The sequence below is a fragment of the Syngnathus scovelli genome, chromosome 9 (genome assembly GCF_024217435.2).
Source record: "Syngnathus scovelli strain Florida chromosome 9, RoL_Ssco_1.2, whole genome shotgun sequence".
In the NCBI taxonomy this organism is placed as follows: Eukaryota; Metazoa; Chordata; class Actinopteri; order Syngnathiformes; family Syngnathidae; genus Syngnathus; species Syngnathus scovelli.
In genome coordinates, this window is record NC_090855.1 from 1521485 (window position 1) to 1543372 (window position 21888).

A 21888-nucleotide genomic window follows, 5' to 3' on the forward strand; every position below is an offset into this window, starting at 1 on the left:
CGAGGCTCCAGTGTGTGTGTGTGTGTGTGTGTGTGTGTGTGTGTTTGGCGTATACCTTTAACATCTCCACAATCCCGAGAATGCGGACCGTGTGATCCCGAGCGCAGTTGTCGGCCGTCTGAAGATTTACACGGCGGCCCTTCAAGCGCCTGGCCGGGCGGGGACAGAGGGAAAGTCGAAGACGGCGACAACGACCGCGGTGAGGCAAATATTTAGCGTTCATCGGAGGGGCATTTCAAAATAAACCTCCCACGCATCTCCCAGCAAAATAAAAGCGCCGCACTTCAAGTTCAGTTTATGGCGCCAACGCACAGTTTACATCAGATGGGGCCAGTATACAAATATTTAGGGGTTCAAATACGCTAAAGAGTACGAAAATAGTTGACGGTACGCGTGGGAAGCGGAAAACGATACAAAAAGATAGCAGCCAGACAATCAAAAAATCCAAACAACAAACTTTATCGACTTTCTTGCTGACACGTGGGATTGTTTACACGTAATAAAACAGTTTGGGTCGTGATGAGAGTGTCACATGACCCGCGCCGTCAGCCCACCCGGTCGTGTGAGTTTTGCGTGGCGGGACGCTAACGGCGTTTGTCCTGCGGCAACTGTTGCGCTCGTTGTTTTTCCAGTCAGTCGGTCCAACAAGATGGTGGAAATAAAAAGTGGAAGCCTGAGAGGAAGAGAGCAATCAGCGAGAGCTGTCAATCAAAGCGCCCACCCAGCCAGTTAATAGACACATAAAAAGTGTGGAGATACTTTACATGCTGCTTGGGAGATGTTTCGAAGGCTTCACCATGCGGAAAGTGAAAGAAACAAGTGAAACCATAAAAAGCAGCATGAAGATGATACCAGACGATAAAAATGCACGATAATCCAAAAATGATATCAACATGATAGCGATATATTGCTCCATCAAAACTAGAGGTGCACCGATTAATCGATTGAAAACTAATCGATCATCTTTGGTACATCGATTAATCGTGTAGAATAATCGACATTTTTGGACGTTACGCGCCAAACATAATTAATTCGCATTTGTGCGTTTTCTACACTGCCAATTTGAAATGATGTCCTGGTTTTTAATAATAATAATGTTTTTTGAAAAACGGACAAAAGGCAGAAAGACGATTTTTAGAAGAAAAAAAATGAACACAATACACGCAGCGCTTATGTGTGTGTGTGTGTCTGCGGGTGTGTGTGTGTCCTGTCAGTGTAGATTTACGGCAGGTTTGGCCTTGAAACGGATAATGCTTGAGCGCAAGTGTGTGTGTGTTTGTTTTCATACGTGTGTGTTTTCTCCAGGTGACTAGTTGGTGTGTTTACATCGATGGGAAAGTTAGCCGGCGACTTGTCACACAGTCATTAAGCAAGAATGTGCGGCAGTACAAAAGTCACAAAATGGAGATTACGACGGCTTGTCATGTGACATTTGTGGTTCGAATCGTGCCAAAAGCGTAGATCCCTCCCCCCCCCCAACGAGTGTCCCTGCCCTTGTGTAGGTCACCCAGCCCGTCTGCCAACTTTTGGGCGGAACTCATTGACTGCTTACACTTGTAATCAGATTAAAGTAATCAGATTACTGTCACCACACACACACAGTGTTTTCATTTCCCTTAACATCCTAATAAAAAAAAAAACAACGTTTCTTACGATCTATTTTTGTATCCTTGCTAACTCGTCGCTTCTAGTAAAGCACTGGTGTCAAACTCAAGGCCCGGGGGCCAGATAGGGCCGGCCACATCATTTGGCGAAATCTTCTCGTCATGTGTTTGAAAATTGCATTTTTAGTGGTGAGATGAATTGAAGTAAATGATGAAATGTCCAAGCACACCTTCCTCCTCTGGAGCCTCCCGTCTGACTCAGAAGATGTGTAAGTGCTCCACTCCGAGACAGCCGCCATAAATAACGCCACTCATTGGGGGAGTGGGTGTGACGGGACAGGTTAAGATGAAAGCCTCCCCGTCTACCGGCGTCTTATTAGAGAGCTTTTAGGATGTAAACACAGAGCAAACGTACACTCATACCTTTCTGTCCACGCCACTCCCTCATCCTCGTAACCGTGGCAACATCTAATAGGGATAAGAGTGAGTCGTTCAAATCTTTCAAGTTTACATTCGACGGACATTTTGGCCTGGTGGATGTCAAATTAGCCAGGTAGCTAACAGATAGCTAATAAGTAGTAAACACACACACACTTTGTGTCGGCGTGTCGAAGTTTATTGTTTTTTTCCCCCCTTCTGCCCAATTACAGGTTTACAGTGTGTGTATTTCTATTTGTGTGTGTGCTGAAGGCTTGAGGTGTGCCGCTGTAGCATTGTTATGCTAACAGGGATTAGCGCCGTGTCCTCCCTGCTGATGCTATTGTGAGCGAGCCGAGCCACAGCGGGGTTGTGTCTACACCGCCCAGCAGGACCGACTCTCTCGCTCTCTGGCTCGCTCACATTGTGCGTCCGTTCGTGTGTGTGTGTGGCGTTGTGTGCTACCTGGCCTACATTCTTGGGTGTGTGCGCTCGCTGACCTGCTGAACGTGCGCGCGTGTCATACGTTCAAACTATATTGGGCAGTTCCTGGTGAATCAGAACTTTTTGTTCGTCACTGAGTCACTTTCTAGACGACTTGAAGTCGGTACAGACAGTACGTACTTCTTCATTCTTTCTTGGTCTTTTCTCGTTCTTGTCTTCTTCTTCTGTTTTTCTTGCTTCCTCTTCTTCTGTCTTTTATGAGCGCTGGGATTTTCATCTTTACCTGGTTCTTGCGCTCGTGCTTTTCTCTGAGGTTCTCTCGGAGGAAGAAGAAGAAATGATCAAAATGAGGTTGCTGAGGTTCTCCCGTTTAAAACTCGGTGATGGTTCATGTGAATCTGTGTGAGGGAATGCCGATTGTCTTTTATACAGCAGGAAATAAAATTAAATGGCGGACACACACACACACACACACATGGTCGCACAAATAGTAGGTGCTTTGACAAAAGCTGAGATAAGATCTGAATTGCTGGCAGGGATGTCACACACACACACACACACACAAGCACACACGTACACACACACACATCCAGTACCTACTAAAGAGGCCTTTACTTCCATGCCAGTTTAATTAAGCCGAAACAATGGTGGCCCAACAACACCTGAGGCCAAATGCTGTATATAACAAACCTTTACTCTCTCTCTCTCACTCACAGGGAGGACGGCATGAGTTCAAAGCGTGGCCCCGGGCCGCTGATGGAGGGAAGAAGAAGAAAAAGAGTGAATGAATGAAAAGAAGCCAAAGTACCTGCAGGGGTCAGAACAGGTGAGCTTTAATGGAACCTTTCCCTTTCACATTCACCCACACATTCCTGTGGAACACTTGCCCATATGAAGCAATCTGGAAAATATTCTTGCCTGATGATAATTTGAATCGAAAACGACGCAAGGGAAAATGTGTCGCGTTCAAAGTCGGCACTCAGCGCGGGACAGCGGGCGTCTGTCGTCACCTTTCACTCTGTGATGTTTTCTGGGGAGCAGGTGGGATTGCAGGTTGTCATCTCTGACCCCCCCCCCTCGACGCCTCTTCCCCGGGGCTGTGACAGCTGTGAACCTCCCCGGGTAACCGTTAAGCTAACCTCAGGCAGCGTGCGTTGCGTGGAGGTTGCTGGAATCTAGGACAAAGTTCTCCAATTTAATCAATCACCCGAACATACTTCAAATTTGGGTTGAGGATTTAAATTAGGATGATGGTATTTCTTTGGTTTTTAAAATTGGATGAATGGTTATTTGTAGACAGGGAAATCTATTTGAAATTTTGTATAGTGCATTTTTGACCGATTTTTCAGCGCATTTAGGGTTTTCCCATTTTTGAATAATAAAACATTCAAATGATACTTAACAGTTGATGACTTGAAAGTTATCCTGAGTCATTTGCATTGATTGTTTAGGAAAAGCAACTGTCAACGAAATTCCACCATGACCTGGAAAAATGGATTTGAGTCCGATTCTTATCTTGTTTTTTTTAAATGGAAAACGCTTCTTGGGGTCATGAGCTGTGTTTTTGTTGTTTCAAGTTGGGTCTTGTTCATGTCCTGTTTTGCTCTCACCTTTGCAGATTTGGGGGGGTCTTTAACACTTTTGGGTCGTAATTTCTTTATGCAAACATTTTGGGATGGTCGAGTCAGGGGGTCGCACACACACACACAAACACACAAACCTCCTCATTGTGGGACCAAAACAAAGCAAACCAGGAGGGAAAAAAAAAAGCCTTCTATTTACCTGGAGCACATCTCCGTAAAGAATGAGGGATCAACACCATATTTTTCTCCCTCTTTTACAACCCCTCCCTCCCTCACCCTCATTCAGCCCTCCTCACCCTTTCTGACGGCCACATTGTCGGGAGGACAAAAGGCCAGGAGGCAGCGAACGGGGAAGGTAGTCACATGGGGGAGGGGGGGGGGTACTCACCTGATAAGAACCTGAATGATCCCATTGATGGAGACAGGCTTCCCTCCAAAATTCTTCTTCTTCACACTTGCTGGACCACTTTCTTCACTGCTCTTCCCTGAATTGTTCCTTTTAGTAAGACGTGAATTTTAATGTGGATTACGGGAATACACAATGCTCATTTTGCCTTTCTGTTAGTGTCCCAATACTTCTGATGGTGTGGTAGTAAAGTGAAGGATGAGTGTAAAGAAAGGAAAAGGGAAGGGTGGGGGCGGAGGATTCACAGGTTAGGAATTTATACGGCGCCGTTGTACGTTCTGCCGAATTATCCCGAATTAACAGTTTGTTTACTTTAGCTGCGAGGCTGCCGAGTGAAGCGGGTCAATTCGGGCCGTCAGGTGACCCGCTTCTTTGTCATGGAAAGAGGCGGCGGTAGCGGGTGACTCGGGGGGGGGGGGGGGGGGGGGGGGCCTGGATGGATCCTGGAGGGGGCGGCCCCAAATGACCGTCAGGAATGTCACCTGGAACAATGACGCCATTCTCCGCCACAGCAGCGTCCATCATCATTAGAGGTCAGCCGCCATCGCGGTGGAGGAGAGGGGGGGCGGGGTCTACGGTCAGGGGCCGCCGACTTTGACTCGTCACCCCGACACTGGAAGTACAGTGACAGCAAGTTTGCCTGCGCTTCGCTAGGGGTACCTTGATTTACGATAATCCGGTTGAGACAAAAATTCATTCGTTCAAGCGCTGACAAATTTGAGTTTGGTCAAGATTTAAATTTTGGCGAAAAAAACACACCTGGAAAAACTCCCATGATACTGTGTGTGTGTCTGTGTGTGTTTGTGTGAGCAGGCGTCCACAGTTGAAAACTTTTGGAGTGAGCAATCGATCTTAATCAAAGTTTCCCTGTTTCAATGGAAATATTTTCCTTGGAACTGCTGCTTCATTTGCATATTGCGCCACACACTTTTTCCTTCATTACGGGTAACTCCACAACTCCCTCGCAATTCGTTAAAATATCAAAATATGTATTTCCATAACAGTCCTTTAAAAGCCATTTGAATGCTGCAAACGAAGACATGCAAAAACGAGATAACGAAAGCGCTCGCTGTGGATATCAGACTGGTTTTAAATGAAGCCCTCCGAGCGCTAAGTCTTAACACAAAATATTGACAATACGTCACGTGATCAAGGTGACAGACACACACTTGGGTCAATCCACTTCACTCTGAGCTTCGTTTACGTTGCCGCTGTGGGCAAACAGCTAGCATTAGCATTAATGAGCGGCGGAACAATGGAAGCCGACGGGCCGCTGTTAGCGTTTGCCTAAACTTCCTTTCAAGCCTCACACCTCAAAGTCAACGTTATTAGCATCATTAGCATCGGCAGCTTTGTCATTTAGCAGCCCTCTTTCATCTATCTAAACACCTTTAATAAGACTTTTGACTAGCCATCATTGATGTTTTTAAAAAGATTTGGAAGCCATCTTTAAGCTAATTTTAGACTTCATTTAGCATTTACTTTCACTTTGGAATCAATCTCATTCAAAACTTTGCGTTAGCCTGCAAAATATTCCCGCCTTAAATTTTAAAATTGGCTATTGTGTTTTTTTTTTTAACATGATATTAAAAAGTCTGTAATTGTATTGTATGTTGTTATTGCAGACAGACATCTGCGAGAAGATTATACTTTGGGGGTCTTTTGTCAGGAGTAGGGGCTGCCGATCAAGCTAATTAATCCGGTCTGCGCGTGGACCAGCTAGCTAGACTCAGATTAGAAACGCAGGCAGTAAAACAAGCACAACACGCCTTGTTTGTCGGACTCTTAAGCTGCTCAAATGGCGCAAATGAGACGAGATCGACCGCAGCCCAAAATCCGTCGGGCGCGACGTTTATCGTTAGCAGACGAGCAGCTAGCTAATCTTTTTCTCGCAATGACAACGGCCTCCTTCAGACAACAAGAGCTTGTAGAATGGGTGTTTCCAACTTATTTACTTCGTTTTAACCCTGACAATGTAGCTAGCTACGAATGCTACATAATGGTAGCATCGGTTAAGAAATTTAGCCATAATTCGCTTCTCCAGGAGCTTAGCAACTGCATATAAGAAAAAAAATATATCAATGATTAGAAACTTCCATTAGCATGACAGATATGACAGGGGAGGGTTGAAATGACCGTCAAGGAATGCCCAAACACACCGTGAGTGGCGTGCTCACTGCCACCCCACCTTACCCCCCGTGAAGCGACTGCAGGCCAGATTTGAAAGGGATTTGTTTGACCTGAAGGGGTGTTAGCAGGAGGCCCGTGTGTGTGTGCGTGCGTGCATGCTCACGTATGTGTGTGTAATGCTCTGACAGACAGTAAAACATATGTCGCAGGTCGGGAGGGGCTACACGGCGTATGTTGCGCTCTCTCTCTGGAAAGTCCACTGCTGCTTTACGGCCGGCCAGAGGCACGGCGCCAATATGGAGGAGGAGGAGGACCCCCGAGGAGGCGCGTAAATTCTCCCCGCTGCCAGGCGGAAAAGACGGCAGGAGGCGTCAAGCCTTCGGCCGTGGCCGTCTGCCAGCCTGTCTCACATTCCAACTTCTTCATTGAAGGAGACGTTACGCTCCCAAGAGAGTACTTGTTGACTCTTGGTACACCCTCCACTGGTTAGCAGCTAATCACCACACAGATTCAATGAAGCTAACATGCTAACTCGAGATTTTTGACTGATTCCAACGAGAACATCCAACATTAGCTTTTAAAACAAAAATAGATTCAAAAGTCCTTCTAGGTATCACAATACGACAAACTTCCGCCCGTCAGACAGCAGATAGTTGCTGCACCGCGATTGGCCAGTTTACATTTAGGGGTGTGGCTTAGCGAAACAATGACGAAAACAATCTGCTGTTTTTACTAGCTTCGTAACATCCCTGGTGGATTGCAACAGCTTGCCCCCCCTCAGGGTTGGTTTCAGGGACTCAGTGGGGGGTACACACACACACACACAGACACACAACACCGGAATTCCTAACCTGCATTCATACTTGGAAAGTGCCAGCAGGTTATTTATTCACTTCCACCTTGCATGACCTGCCAGCCAAAACAGACTCCATGAGGAGGGCCACGTGACGTAAAAAAAAAAAAAGAAACGCCTCGTCATCATGATCTCAGAGTCACCTGAATTGTTTACTTCAATGACTCAAGTCCCACGTGAGATTGACGTGAGCGCTGATTCAGCAACAGGTTGGGTCGGTTTACCGGGGGCTTTCCCATCAGTCGACGAGATCAAAGAGAGGACACTAACCAGGGGCGTGGCCCGGTGGCTTTGGCGCCGGCAGAAAAAGCCTGTCTCCGGCCCGTTAATGATGGCCTTGTTGCCAAACAGTCACCGCCAAGTCACGTCTGTGAGGAAATATTACGCCTCACCTATAACCTGTCGTTGAACTGCCAACCTGTTAGCATGTAGGGATGCAGAGCTAAACCAGACCAGACCGTGTGTGTTCCGAGGCTTGATTAGGCATCTGATCGTGCCTGAAACTCTTCTGAACCCGGCAGTAAATCTTACACACGCTGATTAGTCTCATCTGACAGTTGCTAATCAAGTCTAAATGATGTCCGTCAGCACCCCTTTGGGAAATCTAGACTTTCTGGCTCTCTCCTCCGCTAGATGTCTCACACATAGCTCCCGACTTTCTCGACTCCATTTCTCTGAGGTTTATCTCAGTGAAGAAGTTCTCACTAGAACAGATTTTATTTTGTAGTAAAATTCTTGGATTGTTGACATGCTAACCGTTAGCATCGACAGTCACGGATATAAAAGCAACGACGATTTGAAAGCAAATATGGGTTAGACAATATCTTTATCTTCTACAACGAAAGTATCTAGAATATTTCTGAGTCACTTACAGTAGAAGAAGCAGTTTAGTTCTGCGGTTGTGCCTGCGTGACCGTATTATACTGCCCCCGGTGGCCAACATTGGTACAGCACAAGGAGCGGCACAATTACAATGCACAAACGATTTACATGTAATGTAATATTGGTGTTGACATCATGCATGTGTTTGTCCACGTCAAAGCATTAAATTTAAAATCGCCCGACATTGGACGTCAGTTATAAAATACTTTCACAACAGGTTGACGGTGAAACCCCTAATATAATAAATGTCCTTGAGCGGGGGGGGGGAACACACACACACACAAGTGCAGCGATCCATCAACATGAGCATGAGGCCATGTTGGCTAACAGTGCTTTGTAATTTAGCAACAAGGAAGGAGAGTGTGTGAATGTGTGTGTGGCTCTGGTTAACCTTGGCAAGTTTCATCAGTGGCCCAAGGCCGGCAGCAGGGCCCGGGATGAATTAGGAGGCTGGGGGCCACAAATTTATCCCGGACAAGGCCTTCCCTGATTAAACCTGCCGGACACCCACACACACACACTTGCGCACAAACACACACGGTGCTGTTTTTGCGAGGACCTTTGGTGACAGGAAGCGACTTCATCAGCGTTCGAAACCAGCGTGTGACTGAACCTGATTTCAAAGTGACGCGAGGGTGATATCTCACCGCTTTTTATAAATATAAAGCTAAAAATAAATAACGGCTATAAAGAATCACTGCCGACAGTTTTGTTTTTTTTTCCTTCTGGGTTTGGAGGGCAAACCAAGGTCGCAATGGGTTCACGAGGCTCGTCCCCTGATCCCCTCTGAGCCTCTAAGACCCCTCTGATCATCTCTGGCAAATTTCAGTGTGACTTTTTCAGAGGCTATAATATTATATACTCGTGTTTAGCGCTTCCTGTGTTTTTCGTACACATTGACAACACATTATTTCTCCACTTTCCAAAGGGTTCAGAGTTCATCACCTAAGTTCCGCCCACTCTGTGTAATCTAGAGAGGAAGGGGCGAGGGTCCAGGAGGGTCATCAGGTTCAGTGGACAGTTTGCAGGGTGACTGAGGTCACCCTTCTCAACCTTACGGATGATATTAACCTGCTAATACTTGTCAGCCTATAAGGTCAACCACTATCTCTCACACGTACACAAACACCTGCGGGCACAAAAGCATCATGGCGGCAAAGGGTTAAGCGGCTATCGTCAGGCCTGGTTTTGTCAGAGAAGATTCCAGAAAAACCTCCAAGAAAGATTATCTCTACTTAAGTAGATTATCAAGTGTCTTGTAATATTTCTTGAATTGATTTAGCCTTTTTCACTCAAGTTGTATATAGTATAATTCTTATATTCATGTGCGGCAAACAATTAATTATCATTAATCCGATGATAAATATTGGTGAAATAGAAGAGAATTTAGCATTTTAAAATTGAATAATTTGTATATAAATTGTAACGAAATCAATCAATCAATCAATCCATCATGTATAGGTAGCTGTTAGCTAACTTGCTCGCTATGTTACCTAGCTAGCTCGCTATGTTTGCTAGCTAGCTCGCTATGTTAGCTAGCTAGCGATCAGGGTGATGGGTTAGCAATCTTGTGGATCTACTTGTTCACAGTGAAAGCATGCGCTTTACTTCATAAAATAAAAAAATGTTCTTCACCCGATTGTTTTGGACATTTTGGACCACCAGGCTTTTAGTGGCGATATTTTAAAGATCATAGGGAAAAAAAGGGGGGAAAACACATCAGTCTGGCACACTTTCTTCTTTTTCGATTTCGTGTGGAGGAACTTACTCCAAAGGGTGCGTTTGATTTATTCTGCTGTGTTTCCTCCAATGGCTCATTTCTATAAATCTCATGTCAGTGTGTTTGTAGCCGAGAGGACGTTAACAAGAGGCCGCAGTCCAAACACTGAGCCCGTATAAACCTTCAGGACGCTCCATCCATCAGCGGCTTTTTGCCGCCGAGGAAATGTTTTGTCATGCGCTGAAAGCCAACGTGCGTTTGAAGTGCGCTTTTACGTCCGCCACTTTCTCGAGCCTGGACCACATGCGGCGCCGGCGGGGGTGCGGGGCGGGGGTAGGCGGGCCCGAGCCCGTCAAGGCGTTGTCGTCGTCAAGGGTAAAAAGTTCACTTGCGGCGGGGTGAGGGCGCGGGCGCCATTTCCATGGAAACGGCCACTTACGGCATCCTTCCTGTGTGTTCGTCCCGAAGGCGACCGACTGACTGACTAAAGTTTTTTTTTTTTTTTTTCTTCCCACGACGCAGCACTCCAGAGCGCCGCCAGATAACATCTACTGTCCGCCCAAGAACTTCCTCTCTGGCCTCGGGGTATAGCGGCCGCGCCGGCCTTAAGTTTCGACATTTTAGAACGGTACTTTTGGTCCTAAATAAACACGTAGCGGCCATCCGTCCGTCCCTCAATAAACAGGCGAGATGTTTTCGATGGGCGATTCAATTTATTTGCAGACTGGCACTTACACCGTAAAAACAAGTAGACAGGATTTTAGTTTTAAGATCAGGACGAAATAGATACGCGGTCCGTTATAAGCACAAAGCGAACAAAAGGAACCAGAAAAACACACACACATTATGACAAGCAAGCTGTGGCAGACCGCCGCTGTGCCGGAGAAATGAAGTGTTAATGAGGTTGTAATGTGTCACTTAAACACACATGTGCACACACACACACTGACACAAAAGCACAAATTTGGATCGGTCAGTTGACATCAAACATGCACACTCGTTCACGTTTCCGATATTTAACCTCAACCAAACACACACACCCTGGGAATCGATCCGGAGCGTGGCCAGGATGAGCCCATCGCAAGTGTGTGTTTACATTTCTAGAAACTCACACGTATGATTTGACATGCACATTCATTTCCACACAATGCTACACACATATGACGGCACAATTTCACTCAAATAAATCGAGACACATCAGAAGCACCGCGACCCCCCCCCCTCACCCCACTTCACCTTGACTTGTGTATTCAGTTGCAGCTTGTAAATGCTGTCACCTTTGAACCCTGCCACAGGACAAGAATAGAGGCCCAGACAAGGGTTACACACACGTACACACACACACAATCGGGATGTGCGTTTGTGTGTCTGTGAAGCAAGAAAAAGTGACGGAAAGTCAGAAGTGAGTGGATGGATGGATGGATAGATGGATGGATGGATGGATGGATGGATGGATGGATGGATGGATGGATGTGTGTGTGTGTGTGTTGTGTGTGTTGTGTGTGTTTGTGAAAGCTGATCTATCGTGTGGCTGATCAAGGGAAAGGGGGAAGGGGTTAAGGATGGACAGCAGCAGCTTTCACTGCTATGTAACACAGCAGTGTGTGTGTCTGTGTGTGCGTGTGTGTGTGTGGCAAAAGAGCACCTATAAAAAGGCTCGAGTTACCCAACGCGGGCTATAGGTCTCGAAAAGAGGAGAAAAAATAACAATAGATGACACAAACACGCACATGCATAAACACACGCACACTCTGCGACGCACTTTGACCCCTTCAGCTGCCACCCTGCTTGCTTTGGGCTTCATGCCGCGCGACAGGTGAACTCGGTGATGAGCGGTCGCTCGGGATCACTCAAACGCCTTGAATTTCACAAACACACACACACGCAAATACACACATAGCAACAAAGAAGCTTGAAAGCATTCATATGGACGACACAGAGCCGCAAGGTCACGGCCGGGTCGCCGCCCGGCCACGCGCGCTAACAAAACCGCACGCATACATGAATGTACAGTGTTTATATATATATACAAACACACACACACACGCACACACACGTACACACCACTCCCCGCATTCCTCTATGTGTGAGAGGTGTCATTAAAAAGCTCGCACCTCTTTTGTCACTCTCACTCTGAACTCAACTCCATTAGCTTGCTAGCTAGCGGAGCTCACTAGCTAGCATGTTTCTTTTATTTGGAAGGTTTTTATTAATAAAATCCATAAATAAACAGCCGTCCGATTAATTTCTAAAAATGTCTGTTGTCTGAGTAAACGTTCAGAACTTTTTGGCCACTGATTGAAGATACTCGAGCTACTTTTTTTTTTTAAATCCTACTAAATGAGAGTGGCCATGTCTGCTCTTCTGTAGATAAACAGCAGAGCAATAAAGACGAGTGAAACAGAAAGACAAACACGGCGAGTTTAAATACGGAGCCAGACTTGGTGTCTCCTCGCTCTTATTTCTACCGTGTGTGTGTGTGTGTGTCATTACCTGCACTCGTGTATGGTGGGTGGCGCTCGCACTCAATCTGTGTGTTCTCCCAATTAGAATCAATTTGGCTCCTCAGCTGCCCACACACAACCCACACACAGTGACAAAAGGGAGTCACCAAAAGTGTAACAACAACAAAGTGAAGTTCCAGACACGCATTTGTGTAAACGGATTCCCAAATCGGAGTTGTACTGAATAAATGGTCACGTGTGCGTGACCTGCTAGCATATTTTTCGAAGGTGCAGCAGGACACGAGCCCTTGGCCTTGATACTTTCTGTTTCACAAACGCCGTGTGTGTGTGTTTGTGTGTGCAAACAGAGCTCACCTTGTTCCAACACCATAAAGTGTGTGCGCGTGTTTTGTCAGTGATTGACCGCTCGCGTCTCAACTGAGTTAATAACGCTGTGTGTGTGTTTTGTGTTTGTATGCGGGTGTGTGTCAACATGATTTTGTATCACTCATACACACACGTGTGCAACTTTTCATTGCGTTAAACTCATCAGTCTTGGTTTTGATCACGAGTAACTAAATATTAACTCGCTAAACTGTGTGTGTGTGTGTGTTACACTTATCGCTTTCTTGTGGACTTTGGTGACATACTTCCTATTGTGTGTGTGTGTGTTCATATATGTGTGTGAGATCCTCTGTAATTTGTCCGGACCGTGCACTTAGCTTGTAATTACCCTGCAGGTATGAACACACACTCACTCACGCCCTTTAACCTGTCGTATTGCTTAACACATAACAACACACACACACACGCACACACTCACGCAGACAAGCTTCATAAATGACAGAGGAAAATAAAATTTTGCGTTGAGTTTGTCAAAGAATACGAGCCCTTGAATTCGCTCAACAAAACAGATTCAAAACAAAATGGCCGACTTTTTCGGTACGTGTGTCATGCTATAAACGTCTACCTGATTTCTTGTCAGTTGGTAGAACCTAGTTCAGTGTTTTTTTTTTTCTTTTGTAACTATTTTAGGAGCATTAGTGAGTCAAATATTTCCACCAGGATACAAAAAATAGCCGCTGATGCTAACGCTAATACCGCGAGCTGTCTGTGTTTGAGTGCGAACCCCGGCTGCTATCTGAGCCCATCACAGGTTAGAGTTCAGATAAGAACGGCCCGCTGCTGTGGAAATGTAAAGTGGGGGCTCCGTGGCGCTGATGACAAGACAGGAGGAAGAGGAAGCCAAAGGGGAAGTTGTTTGTGTGTGCCAGCTACCGCTGTTGACGGAAGTGCTTGATAAGCTCAAATGTGGTTAAGATTCAATCGGGGGGGTTTCCCCTGTGTTGACTCTCTAGTGTGTATTGAGGAATTTGGGGGAGGGGGGGGTATCAAATGCTAAAGAACAAGCTCATGTTGTTTTGTGTCTCACTCATCAAATGAGCCATGGCTAATATTTTTTTTATTGTGCGAGCCTGATGTGTCATGAGCAGCCCTGGTTAATGAAGGAGCGCTGGAAAAGCCTCCTGTACCTCGTCGCCCTTTAATTAGCGGCGCGTTACACCCGGTCCGACAGCGCCGAGGAATGCTTCGACACGCTCGTAAAAAAGGACATCGGGCTCTCCGGAGACGCCACTGAACAGGTCGGACCGCCAAGTTGGCGCGAGGTTGGAGGAATGAGTCTCAGTTTTGATGTCAACGTAAAACTACAAAGACAAGACACAATTATTTGCAGTTGTTTTTTTTTGTAGGACTCGGCATCATTTTCATGCCACCAAAAATAATGGAAGATGAGTGTGCTGTTGTTTTTACTTTGTTGGCACTATTTGGACAAAAAAAAGCCCAAAGTCAAGTTAATGCCTCACAGGTCCAGCCAATGGCTTTAGAGGAAGACATATTCGTGAAGATGAGAAGAGGTGGAGGAGGAGGAGAAGGAGGAGGAGGACGCGTAGCCTGAGGTCAGAGCTGACGTCGGAGGTTGCCGTGAGGTCAGCGTGATGAAGCAGTCACGGAAGTGCGTATGTGTGTACATTTGTGTAAATGTTTGTATGGATGGTCTCCATGTGCACATATTTACAAGTATGTGTGTATCTGTCAATGAGTGTCTACTTGTATTTATCAATATGTGCGTACCTACAGTATGTGTGCAATTAAGCGTGTTCACTTGCAACTTGTTCATTAACAACTCACAGTTTGGTCACGAGCCAAGGTGACCCGTGATTGGCCGGAATCTCAGGGGTAAGGTGAAGGGTCATCCAGAGGGGTACCACATCAACGCCTTGTCCGCTCCTGTGTGTGTGCGTATGTGTGTGCGTTCATGATTGATCCGTCTATCCTGGTGGTACATCGGAAAGACCGGAGATGAGGGTGTGTGTGTGAGTGTGCGTCCGGGGGTCTTAATGTGTGTGTTTGGGGAGGGGTCGGAGGACGATCCGTCTCCAATGGACCCGTCTACTTCCTGTAAATATTTACAGAGCGTCAGTGAGTCCCAAGTGTGCTGGGTCATGTATATCTGTTTTGCTGAGCGATTGTGTTGTTGTGGCTCTGTGCGTGCATGCGTGTGTGTAGTGAAAGTGCTCCGTCGGCTTGAATGAAGCCTAAATGAATAAAATGTGTCGAGGAAGTGCTCCGCAGACTGCCTGCCTCTGCATGTTGCAAGCAGCTGTTTGCGCATGTGTGTGCACTTCCGTGTGTGTGTGTGTGAGAATGAGTTGTGTGCGTTTACATCTGTTGTGTGTGTTAATGTGTGTGCGTGTGAATGATTCACCTTGATACTGCCTGTCTGTGTTTTCATTTTAACCGTGTATGTCTTTACCGTGTGTGTAAGCGAGATTTTAAAATGTGTGTGTCTGTGTGTGTGAGGAGGGGGCATTAATGTTGACCACTTGAGAGGAAACCACAGGCCAGACGGCGATGTGTCACCAGGCCGGTTGCCGTGGCGACAGGCCTCCAGCGTGGGGTACAGGAAGACAACAAATCAACAAGTTCGCTTTTGTTTACATGTTTTTGGCCTTATCGAATACGTCATACAAATGTGCGAACAAAAGTATTGGGACGCCCCCCGGGAGGAACATTTGGTGCAAATCTGGGATTGGATCTATTAATAGAATTAGTAAATGCAATGTCTTGACGCTAGGCTACGTTAGCATGTTGTTCTCTCTTGTTCAAGCTGTGTGGCTTCCACTTCCGTCTTGCCCAAGAGACCCCTTCGTCTGATCTTTACGCAAAACAGATCAGGGTCCCCCCCCCAACCCCTACGCACACACACACACGTGCACAAAGTCACCTCATCAAAGTAGTGGAAGTGTGTGTGGGACGATGGATGTGATGGAAAGGTTTCAGGGGGGGCTCGGAAGTGTTTTAGTGTGCATGGGGAGAGGGTGTGTGCGCAACAACGCACACACACATTCATATATAACACGCACACAGCTGGGATTTATCAGTGTTTACTCTCTCCTGTTGGATTGTGCTTAAACTTTACCTCCTTATTGCCCACTCTCTCTGACCACGTACACACACAGACACACACATGACCATTCAGTTTAGCGCCAAGCCTCAGATAAAGGCTTCCCTCAATCTGGCTGGGTGGTTTTCTGTGTCTGTGTATGTGTGTGTCTGGCTTGGAAGACTGCCAATAGAATAGGACAGAAGCCAAAGTTCTTCCTGCTGCAGTCGACACGCGCCGCAGTACGTTTAGTTAGTGTGTGTGTATCAGTGCTACAATGTTCGTCACTCCACTCCGCGATTGTTGGACATTTCCAATTCGGGCGTCCAATCAGGGCGGAGCTTATGAGCTGATGGAAGATTTGAATGTAACACAATAGGTTTGATGACATCATCAGGGTTTGTTGACCTTTTTGATGCTTTTTAAAGAAACGTTTCTTGTTGTTCTTTTGTTTGAATCTCAACACAATCTTTTACATCAGGTGTGGACTAAACCAACTGGTCTGGTCCTTGGATTGGTTTCAAAGAACTAAACAAATATGAAATAAATCAAGTTTGACCTGACCATAAATGTCTGTTCTCACAGGTGAGTGGCTTTTAAAAAAAATAATAATAATAATCATATTAGCACCAGTGGACAGTTTAAACCCCAGACTGGTCATGTTTTTTTCAAATTTCCAAAATGACCCTAAAATGGCTTCTTAAAAACAAAATGGCTGACTTCCTGTTCAATTTTAGGCATAAGTCTTTTTCCATGTTTTGCGTTTTGATGGACAATTTCATGGTGATGGGTGAGACTGGTGTTAGGGTCTGCTTTTTTATTATTTTTATTTTATAAAGAATCATCAAATTAATGCTAACTAGTACACCGAAACTAATGTTCAGTAGAATTACCAGGCTGCCTCACAGACAAGAGATTATTTACACTTGGGCGGTAACATGTGACAAGTGTGTGTGTCCGTCCATGTATTTTGTGTCCTCCATGAACACACAGGTCGAATATCTTTGTGCTCACAAGTGTCCCACTTCACGCACACAGAAACACACACACACTTTCTTGGGTTGTTGTTGTGCGTTATCTCCTGTTGTGTCATTTTTGTTATCAAGCAGGTGTGTTTGTGTGTGTGTGTGCATGTACGACTCTCTTTCGGGACTAAAAATAAGCGTTGGCCTTGGGGAGAAGAAAGTCACTAACCTTGTTGTGTAATGTGCTACACACACACACACACACACACACACAAACACACACAGAGTGGTAATAAAGACGAGGAGGCGACAATGAAGCAATCTGAGGGTAAAAAGGTGAAAGAGTAGTAAAGCCATTTCACTTTTCAAGGCTAGCAGGTCAGCGGGTTAGCGATACCAAACATGCGTGTTTGTGTCTTTGTGTGATTCCCCTGACACACACATATTCAAAGGTCTTTCTGTCCTCCTGATAACTGCGAGTTTTTGACGCACCCCCAACCCAAACGGGGGCCCCCCACTGTTTTTTGTCCCAACTGTGTCATATAGTGAGCACATGTTTAATTTGTATGTTTTGTTATTAATAGTTTTTATTAATCTGGCTTGTGGCTAACAGCTTGGGGTGCTGGTGGTGGGGATTTAGGGGGGGCTGGGGCGGGGGGGTTCTGATTATGTCGCTATTGATTTTTCTGGCGAGTGTGTTTTGTCTGGAGCTCACGGCTTGATGCCAACGACACGTTTGGGATGATGCTTGTGCCATGTGTCGTAAATTTTCTTCACGTGCTTGCTAGCTAGCATCGTAGCTACTTGTGAAAAAGTGTACAATGGATGTGTTTTGTTCTCAATCTTATTAACGCACATCTTAAAAGTGATATTTTCGAATCAGGTCGAGGAAACTGCCATGCTCAGCATTTTCTTCTTTAACCCTGCTAAGTGGCGCCAAGGGGCAGTGTGGCCTGCAGGTCGCGAGGTCATGCTGATTCTGGACCTGTAGGGTTGAGGACCCTTGGTTGAACCGCTGGAATAAAGGTTCTTGGGCGGTTCAATTGAATCTTCAATATTTGAAGTCTTCATTCACTTGCATTTAAGTGTGAATGAGTCAACATGTGATCGTCATTGTCTGTTGGGCTCCTCCCAAACGAGGAAAGCAATAACAGCAATATTGAACCCAATTTGGGTCATTTGTCGGGGTCACCAAACAAGGAGAGGCCAGTGTGGCTAATCCTGGCGCCAAGTGGGGAGGGGTTCTACTGGTGTTGAAGGTTATTAAGCGTACTGGTCAGTTCCTGGGTGGGTGAAGGAGCCCCCCCACGTCCCCCCAAACCCATCTCGAGGCCGTGCACGCTGTCCGGGGCGGGATCAACCGCAATGGCCGGGGGGTCAGCGCTGATGGATGAGACCCGCGCCCATTGTGGCAGGTGCCCGGCAGCCCCGACCCCATCCGAGCCTAATCAGCACGCCGCCTGGACAACGGGCCCCATTTAACCTCCTAATGACCACTCACTCAATCTGCGCACACACACACAGGAAGAGCACTTAATGCGGCGGAACACAAGCAACGTAAATAAAGTGACAAGGAGGAATAATTATGAAAGACAAATCGGAATATTATAAATACACAAAAAAAATGATCTATTCGAGTAGGGTGTCATAAACGTACAACAATAGCCACGCCCACAAAGATGATTGATTCGCTTTGTGTTGCGAGCCCGAAATTCGAGTTACAATGTCACTCAGGAGGCCACGCCTCTTAAAGGCACATCGCCACACGAACGTGTGAACGTTGACTTTCATCAGTTTCGATATTTTTAGATTTGATAGCGACAAATCTGTTTATAATTGACACCCAATATAAATGCACAAAAAAATGTGTGTGTCAGTGTGTGCAATGAGTCACCGCAGGTTATTTACTGGAACATGTTTACGTGCTTGCGGTGTGTGTGTGGGAAGTGTCTGTTTTGTCTGCGCTTAAGTGTGGAGAGAGCAGCGTTGGCGTTTCCTTGTTGGGATCTGTCCACGGGCGCGCACGTGTGACGCAGCGATGACAGTTGTGATGATCGGGTTGCACGACCATGGCCAAAAAAACCCTAATGGAATATTAGCTCCAGGAAATCATTGACGTCATATGTCGCGCTCTGGTTCTAATCTGGTTTTGGTTCAAAAGGGCCATCGTGTAAAAGGTTTCACTCAACTGCAGAGATTCAGTAAATGATTTCCGACTTCTCCGAAAATCTTGACAGCTAATGGCTAACAACGGCGTGTTCGCAAGCTATATGATTAAGAGACTCATTAGCATGCTTGTAAGCTAACGGCTAACGTGTTTTGTTAACAGAACATGGTTGGCTTAGGTGTTAGTCACCCTGATAAGTTTATTATCTTTCAACAATGTATTTTAGCGTGTTTTTCAGCTATTGCTAACATTATTATGTCGACGGTGGACAAATCACCTGATTTGACCCTCGCACAGGAAGTGTTGCTTTTTAACGAAGTGCGTGTGTGTGTGTGGTTGTTGCGTGCTGAGGACGCCGATTAGCTCGAGACCTAATTGGGGACTTGAATCAGTGAGGTGGTGGGGGCCTGTTTGTGTCTGCTCTGAGTTTTGCTCAAGTTTGTGCCATCTGTTGGGTGGATTGGCCAGATTAAGAAGAGGGGGTAGTAGCCTAACCCCCCCCCCCCCCCCCCCAATCTCCACAACGCCATTGGTTTTCGGGAAGTCTCGAGTCGGGCGCTCGCCACGAGGCTGAGAGGGGGATCATGGTCGCTCTAACCTGCTTAATTCTCTCTAATGGCTTCTCCATTGAGGGATTAACTCCTTGTATCCACACACTCGGAGGGTCCGGCGCGCACCAAGTGAATTTGCCCCTCGCTCACGCACAAATACACAAAGGAAGAGTTGGACAATGGCTGAGCCTTCGCAGTGATTTGGCGTGGCATCAAATGGCCTCTGGGCTGCAATTAACATGTTTGGGACTCAGCAGATCACCTGAAAGGGGGGGGGGGGGGGAGGGAGGGGGCGCAGTCGGTGGGGGGTGAAAGGAGACGAGAGGACGAAAGTTGCGCTATGGCTTTCGCTCTCTCTCACTCGTCCCTTTGCTTTTTTTTTTTAAATTACGATATTATTGGTATTCTTGTGGAAATTATTTAATTTAAGTGTTTTTTTTTGGACAAGTTTTGCTTTATTTTATAATCGTTTTTAGTTTGTAATTTAGTTTTAGTCCTTATTTGGCCAAATGTAGAATATACACGGCTTCTCTCAACATATCCTGCAGGCATGCATCTCAAACAAAAATAAACTTTTTGGGGGTTGTTTGTGTGCCCCCCAGCTACCCGACCCCTCACCCTCCTAATGCGCCAATTCACTTCTTTTGGTATTATTTCTGTTCAATACACTTTGGTGATTTGCAGAATTATTATTTACAGTTAACGGATGGATGATGCGCGTGTTAGCATGTGATAGCTAAAGGCTAAAACATTAGCCACGTTCGATATGGTGACGTCACAGAAATTGAACCGAGGGATGACTGTACATACAGTTTGGGTATATGTTAGCATTAGCCAACATGCTAGCGGCCTGCTGGCTGACAGCTGTGGACACATCTGTAAGTGTGTGTGTGTGTGTGTGTGTGTGTGTGTGTTGGGGCAGGAAGCAGTAGGCAGCCATTGATGTGGTCAGACCCTCTGTCACCAGCCAGGGAGGAAGGAGAGGAAGAGGAGGAGGAAGAAGAGCTTGACTATGTCTTCTTCTTTTTTTGTTATAATTGTTTTCTTCTTCTCATGGCCCCGTTTCATCACACGCATTAGTTTTTATTTTTACTCTTTTGCATGAGTGTGTCCTTTCTATTTTTTGGGGCGAGTTCTGGTTTCCATTTCCGTTTCTATTTTGCATGCTGATTTTCCATGTGCATGGCATGTTCATGCGTTCATGTGTCATCTGCTTTGAGGAGGAACATGAACATTGTGTGTGTTTGGGAGCATGTGTTGTGCGGAATGAATGATGGAAAAAGGTTTAGGGTTGACTTTTTAAATAAAACTTTAATGTAGAAGCATGAATGAATTATTTTTGGTGCATTTTTATGTGGTGTTTGAAATGATCCTCATTTTCATCATCAAAATATTCTGGATGACGGCAAGGATGTAAGAAAAATAATCAAATGTTAATTTTCTTTCAAACTTTGATGATGATCTCAAATTATATTGATGTATTTTTTAAAGGGACATTTATGGAGTAATGTCATTTTCACACATGCATTTTTGGGGGTCAAATAACTTCTTTTGAATCCATATAACACAACACGAGAGCATTTTGGCGAACGCTATTATAGAAAAAAGTGGAGAAAGTGCAGGAGATGAAGTCAACCTACCACTCACGCAATGAAACATGCAAAATAAAGTGAGACTATGCATGATGTGGAAGAAAGACAAGCGCTGAGGACCAGTGCTGCCCCCTACAGGCAGCCTCTAAAACGGTGTATGAGTGTGTGTGCGTGTTTTAACATGCGTGTACGCGTGCGTGAGCTTTCCTCGGGAAGAAAGGGACTTCCTGTGACAGTGTGTGTGACTCAACGCTTCCCTAACACACACTAGTTGCTCATCTTTTTGAAGAGGACTTGAAAACAGACACAAAGTCAAATAAAAAATAAAATAATCAAATAAAAATTAGCAATTGTAAACTCATGACATAAAATCAACAAGATAATATAACACAATAAATAATAACTAATAAATAAAACAACGGAAAACTAATAAAGACATGCTAGCAAATAAAGAATAAATTACAATAAAAAATGACAGAAATTTAAAAGTGATAAAATCAGGAAAAAATAATAAAAAGGGCGGACTGATGCAGTAAATTAGAAAAAATTAAACGTGAAACAATCACTTAAATTAAAACCCCCAAATCACTACTTTACATAAAAAGCAAGGATAGATTAATAAAAATAAAAAATAAAAAATAAACTCTTCTAAAATTACATTTAACATCCTCGCAAACGACTCATT

At 45.4% G+C, this 21888-nt stretch overlaps 2 long non-coding RNA genes across 2 annotated transcripts; both read left to right on the forward strand.

Moving 5' to 3' along the window:
- Nucleotides 1-2300: 2300 nt before the first annotated feature.
- LOC125974721 (uncharacterized) lies at nucleotides 2301-3867 on the forward strand. Its single transcript, XR_007483704.1, has 2 exons — nucleotides 2301-2637; nucleotides 3182-3867. It is a non-coding gene; the product is annotated as an uncharacterized lncRNA (long non-coding RNA).
- Nucleotides 3868-11531: 7664 nt separating this feature from the next.
- On the forward strand, nucleotides 11532-21846 carry LOC125974730 (uncharacterized). The gene is made up of 2 exons (XR_011087326.1): nucleotides 11532-14497; nucleotides 20534-21846. It is a non-coding gene; the product is annotated as an uncharacterized lncRNA (long non-coding RNA).
- The last annotated feature ends 42 nt before the right edge of the window (nucleotides 21847-21888 follow it).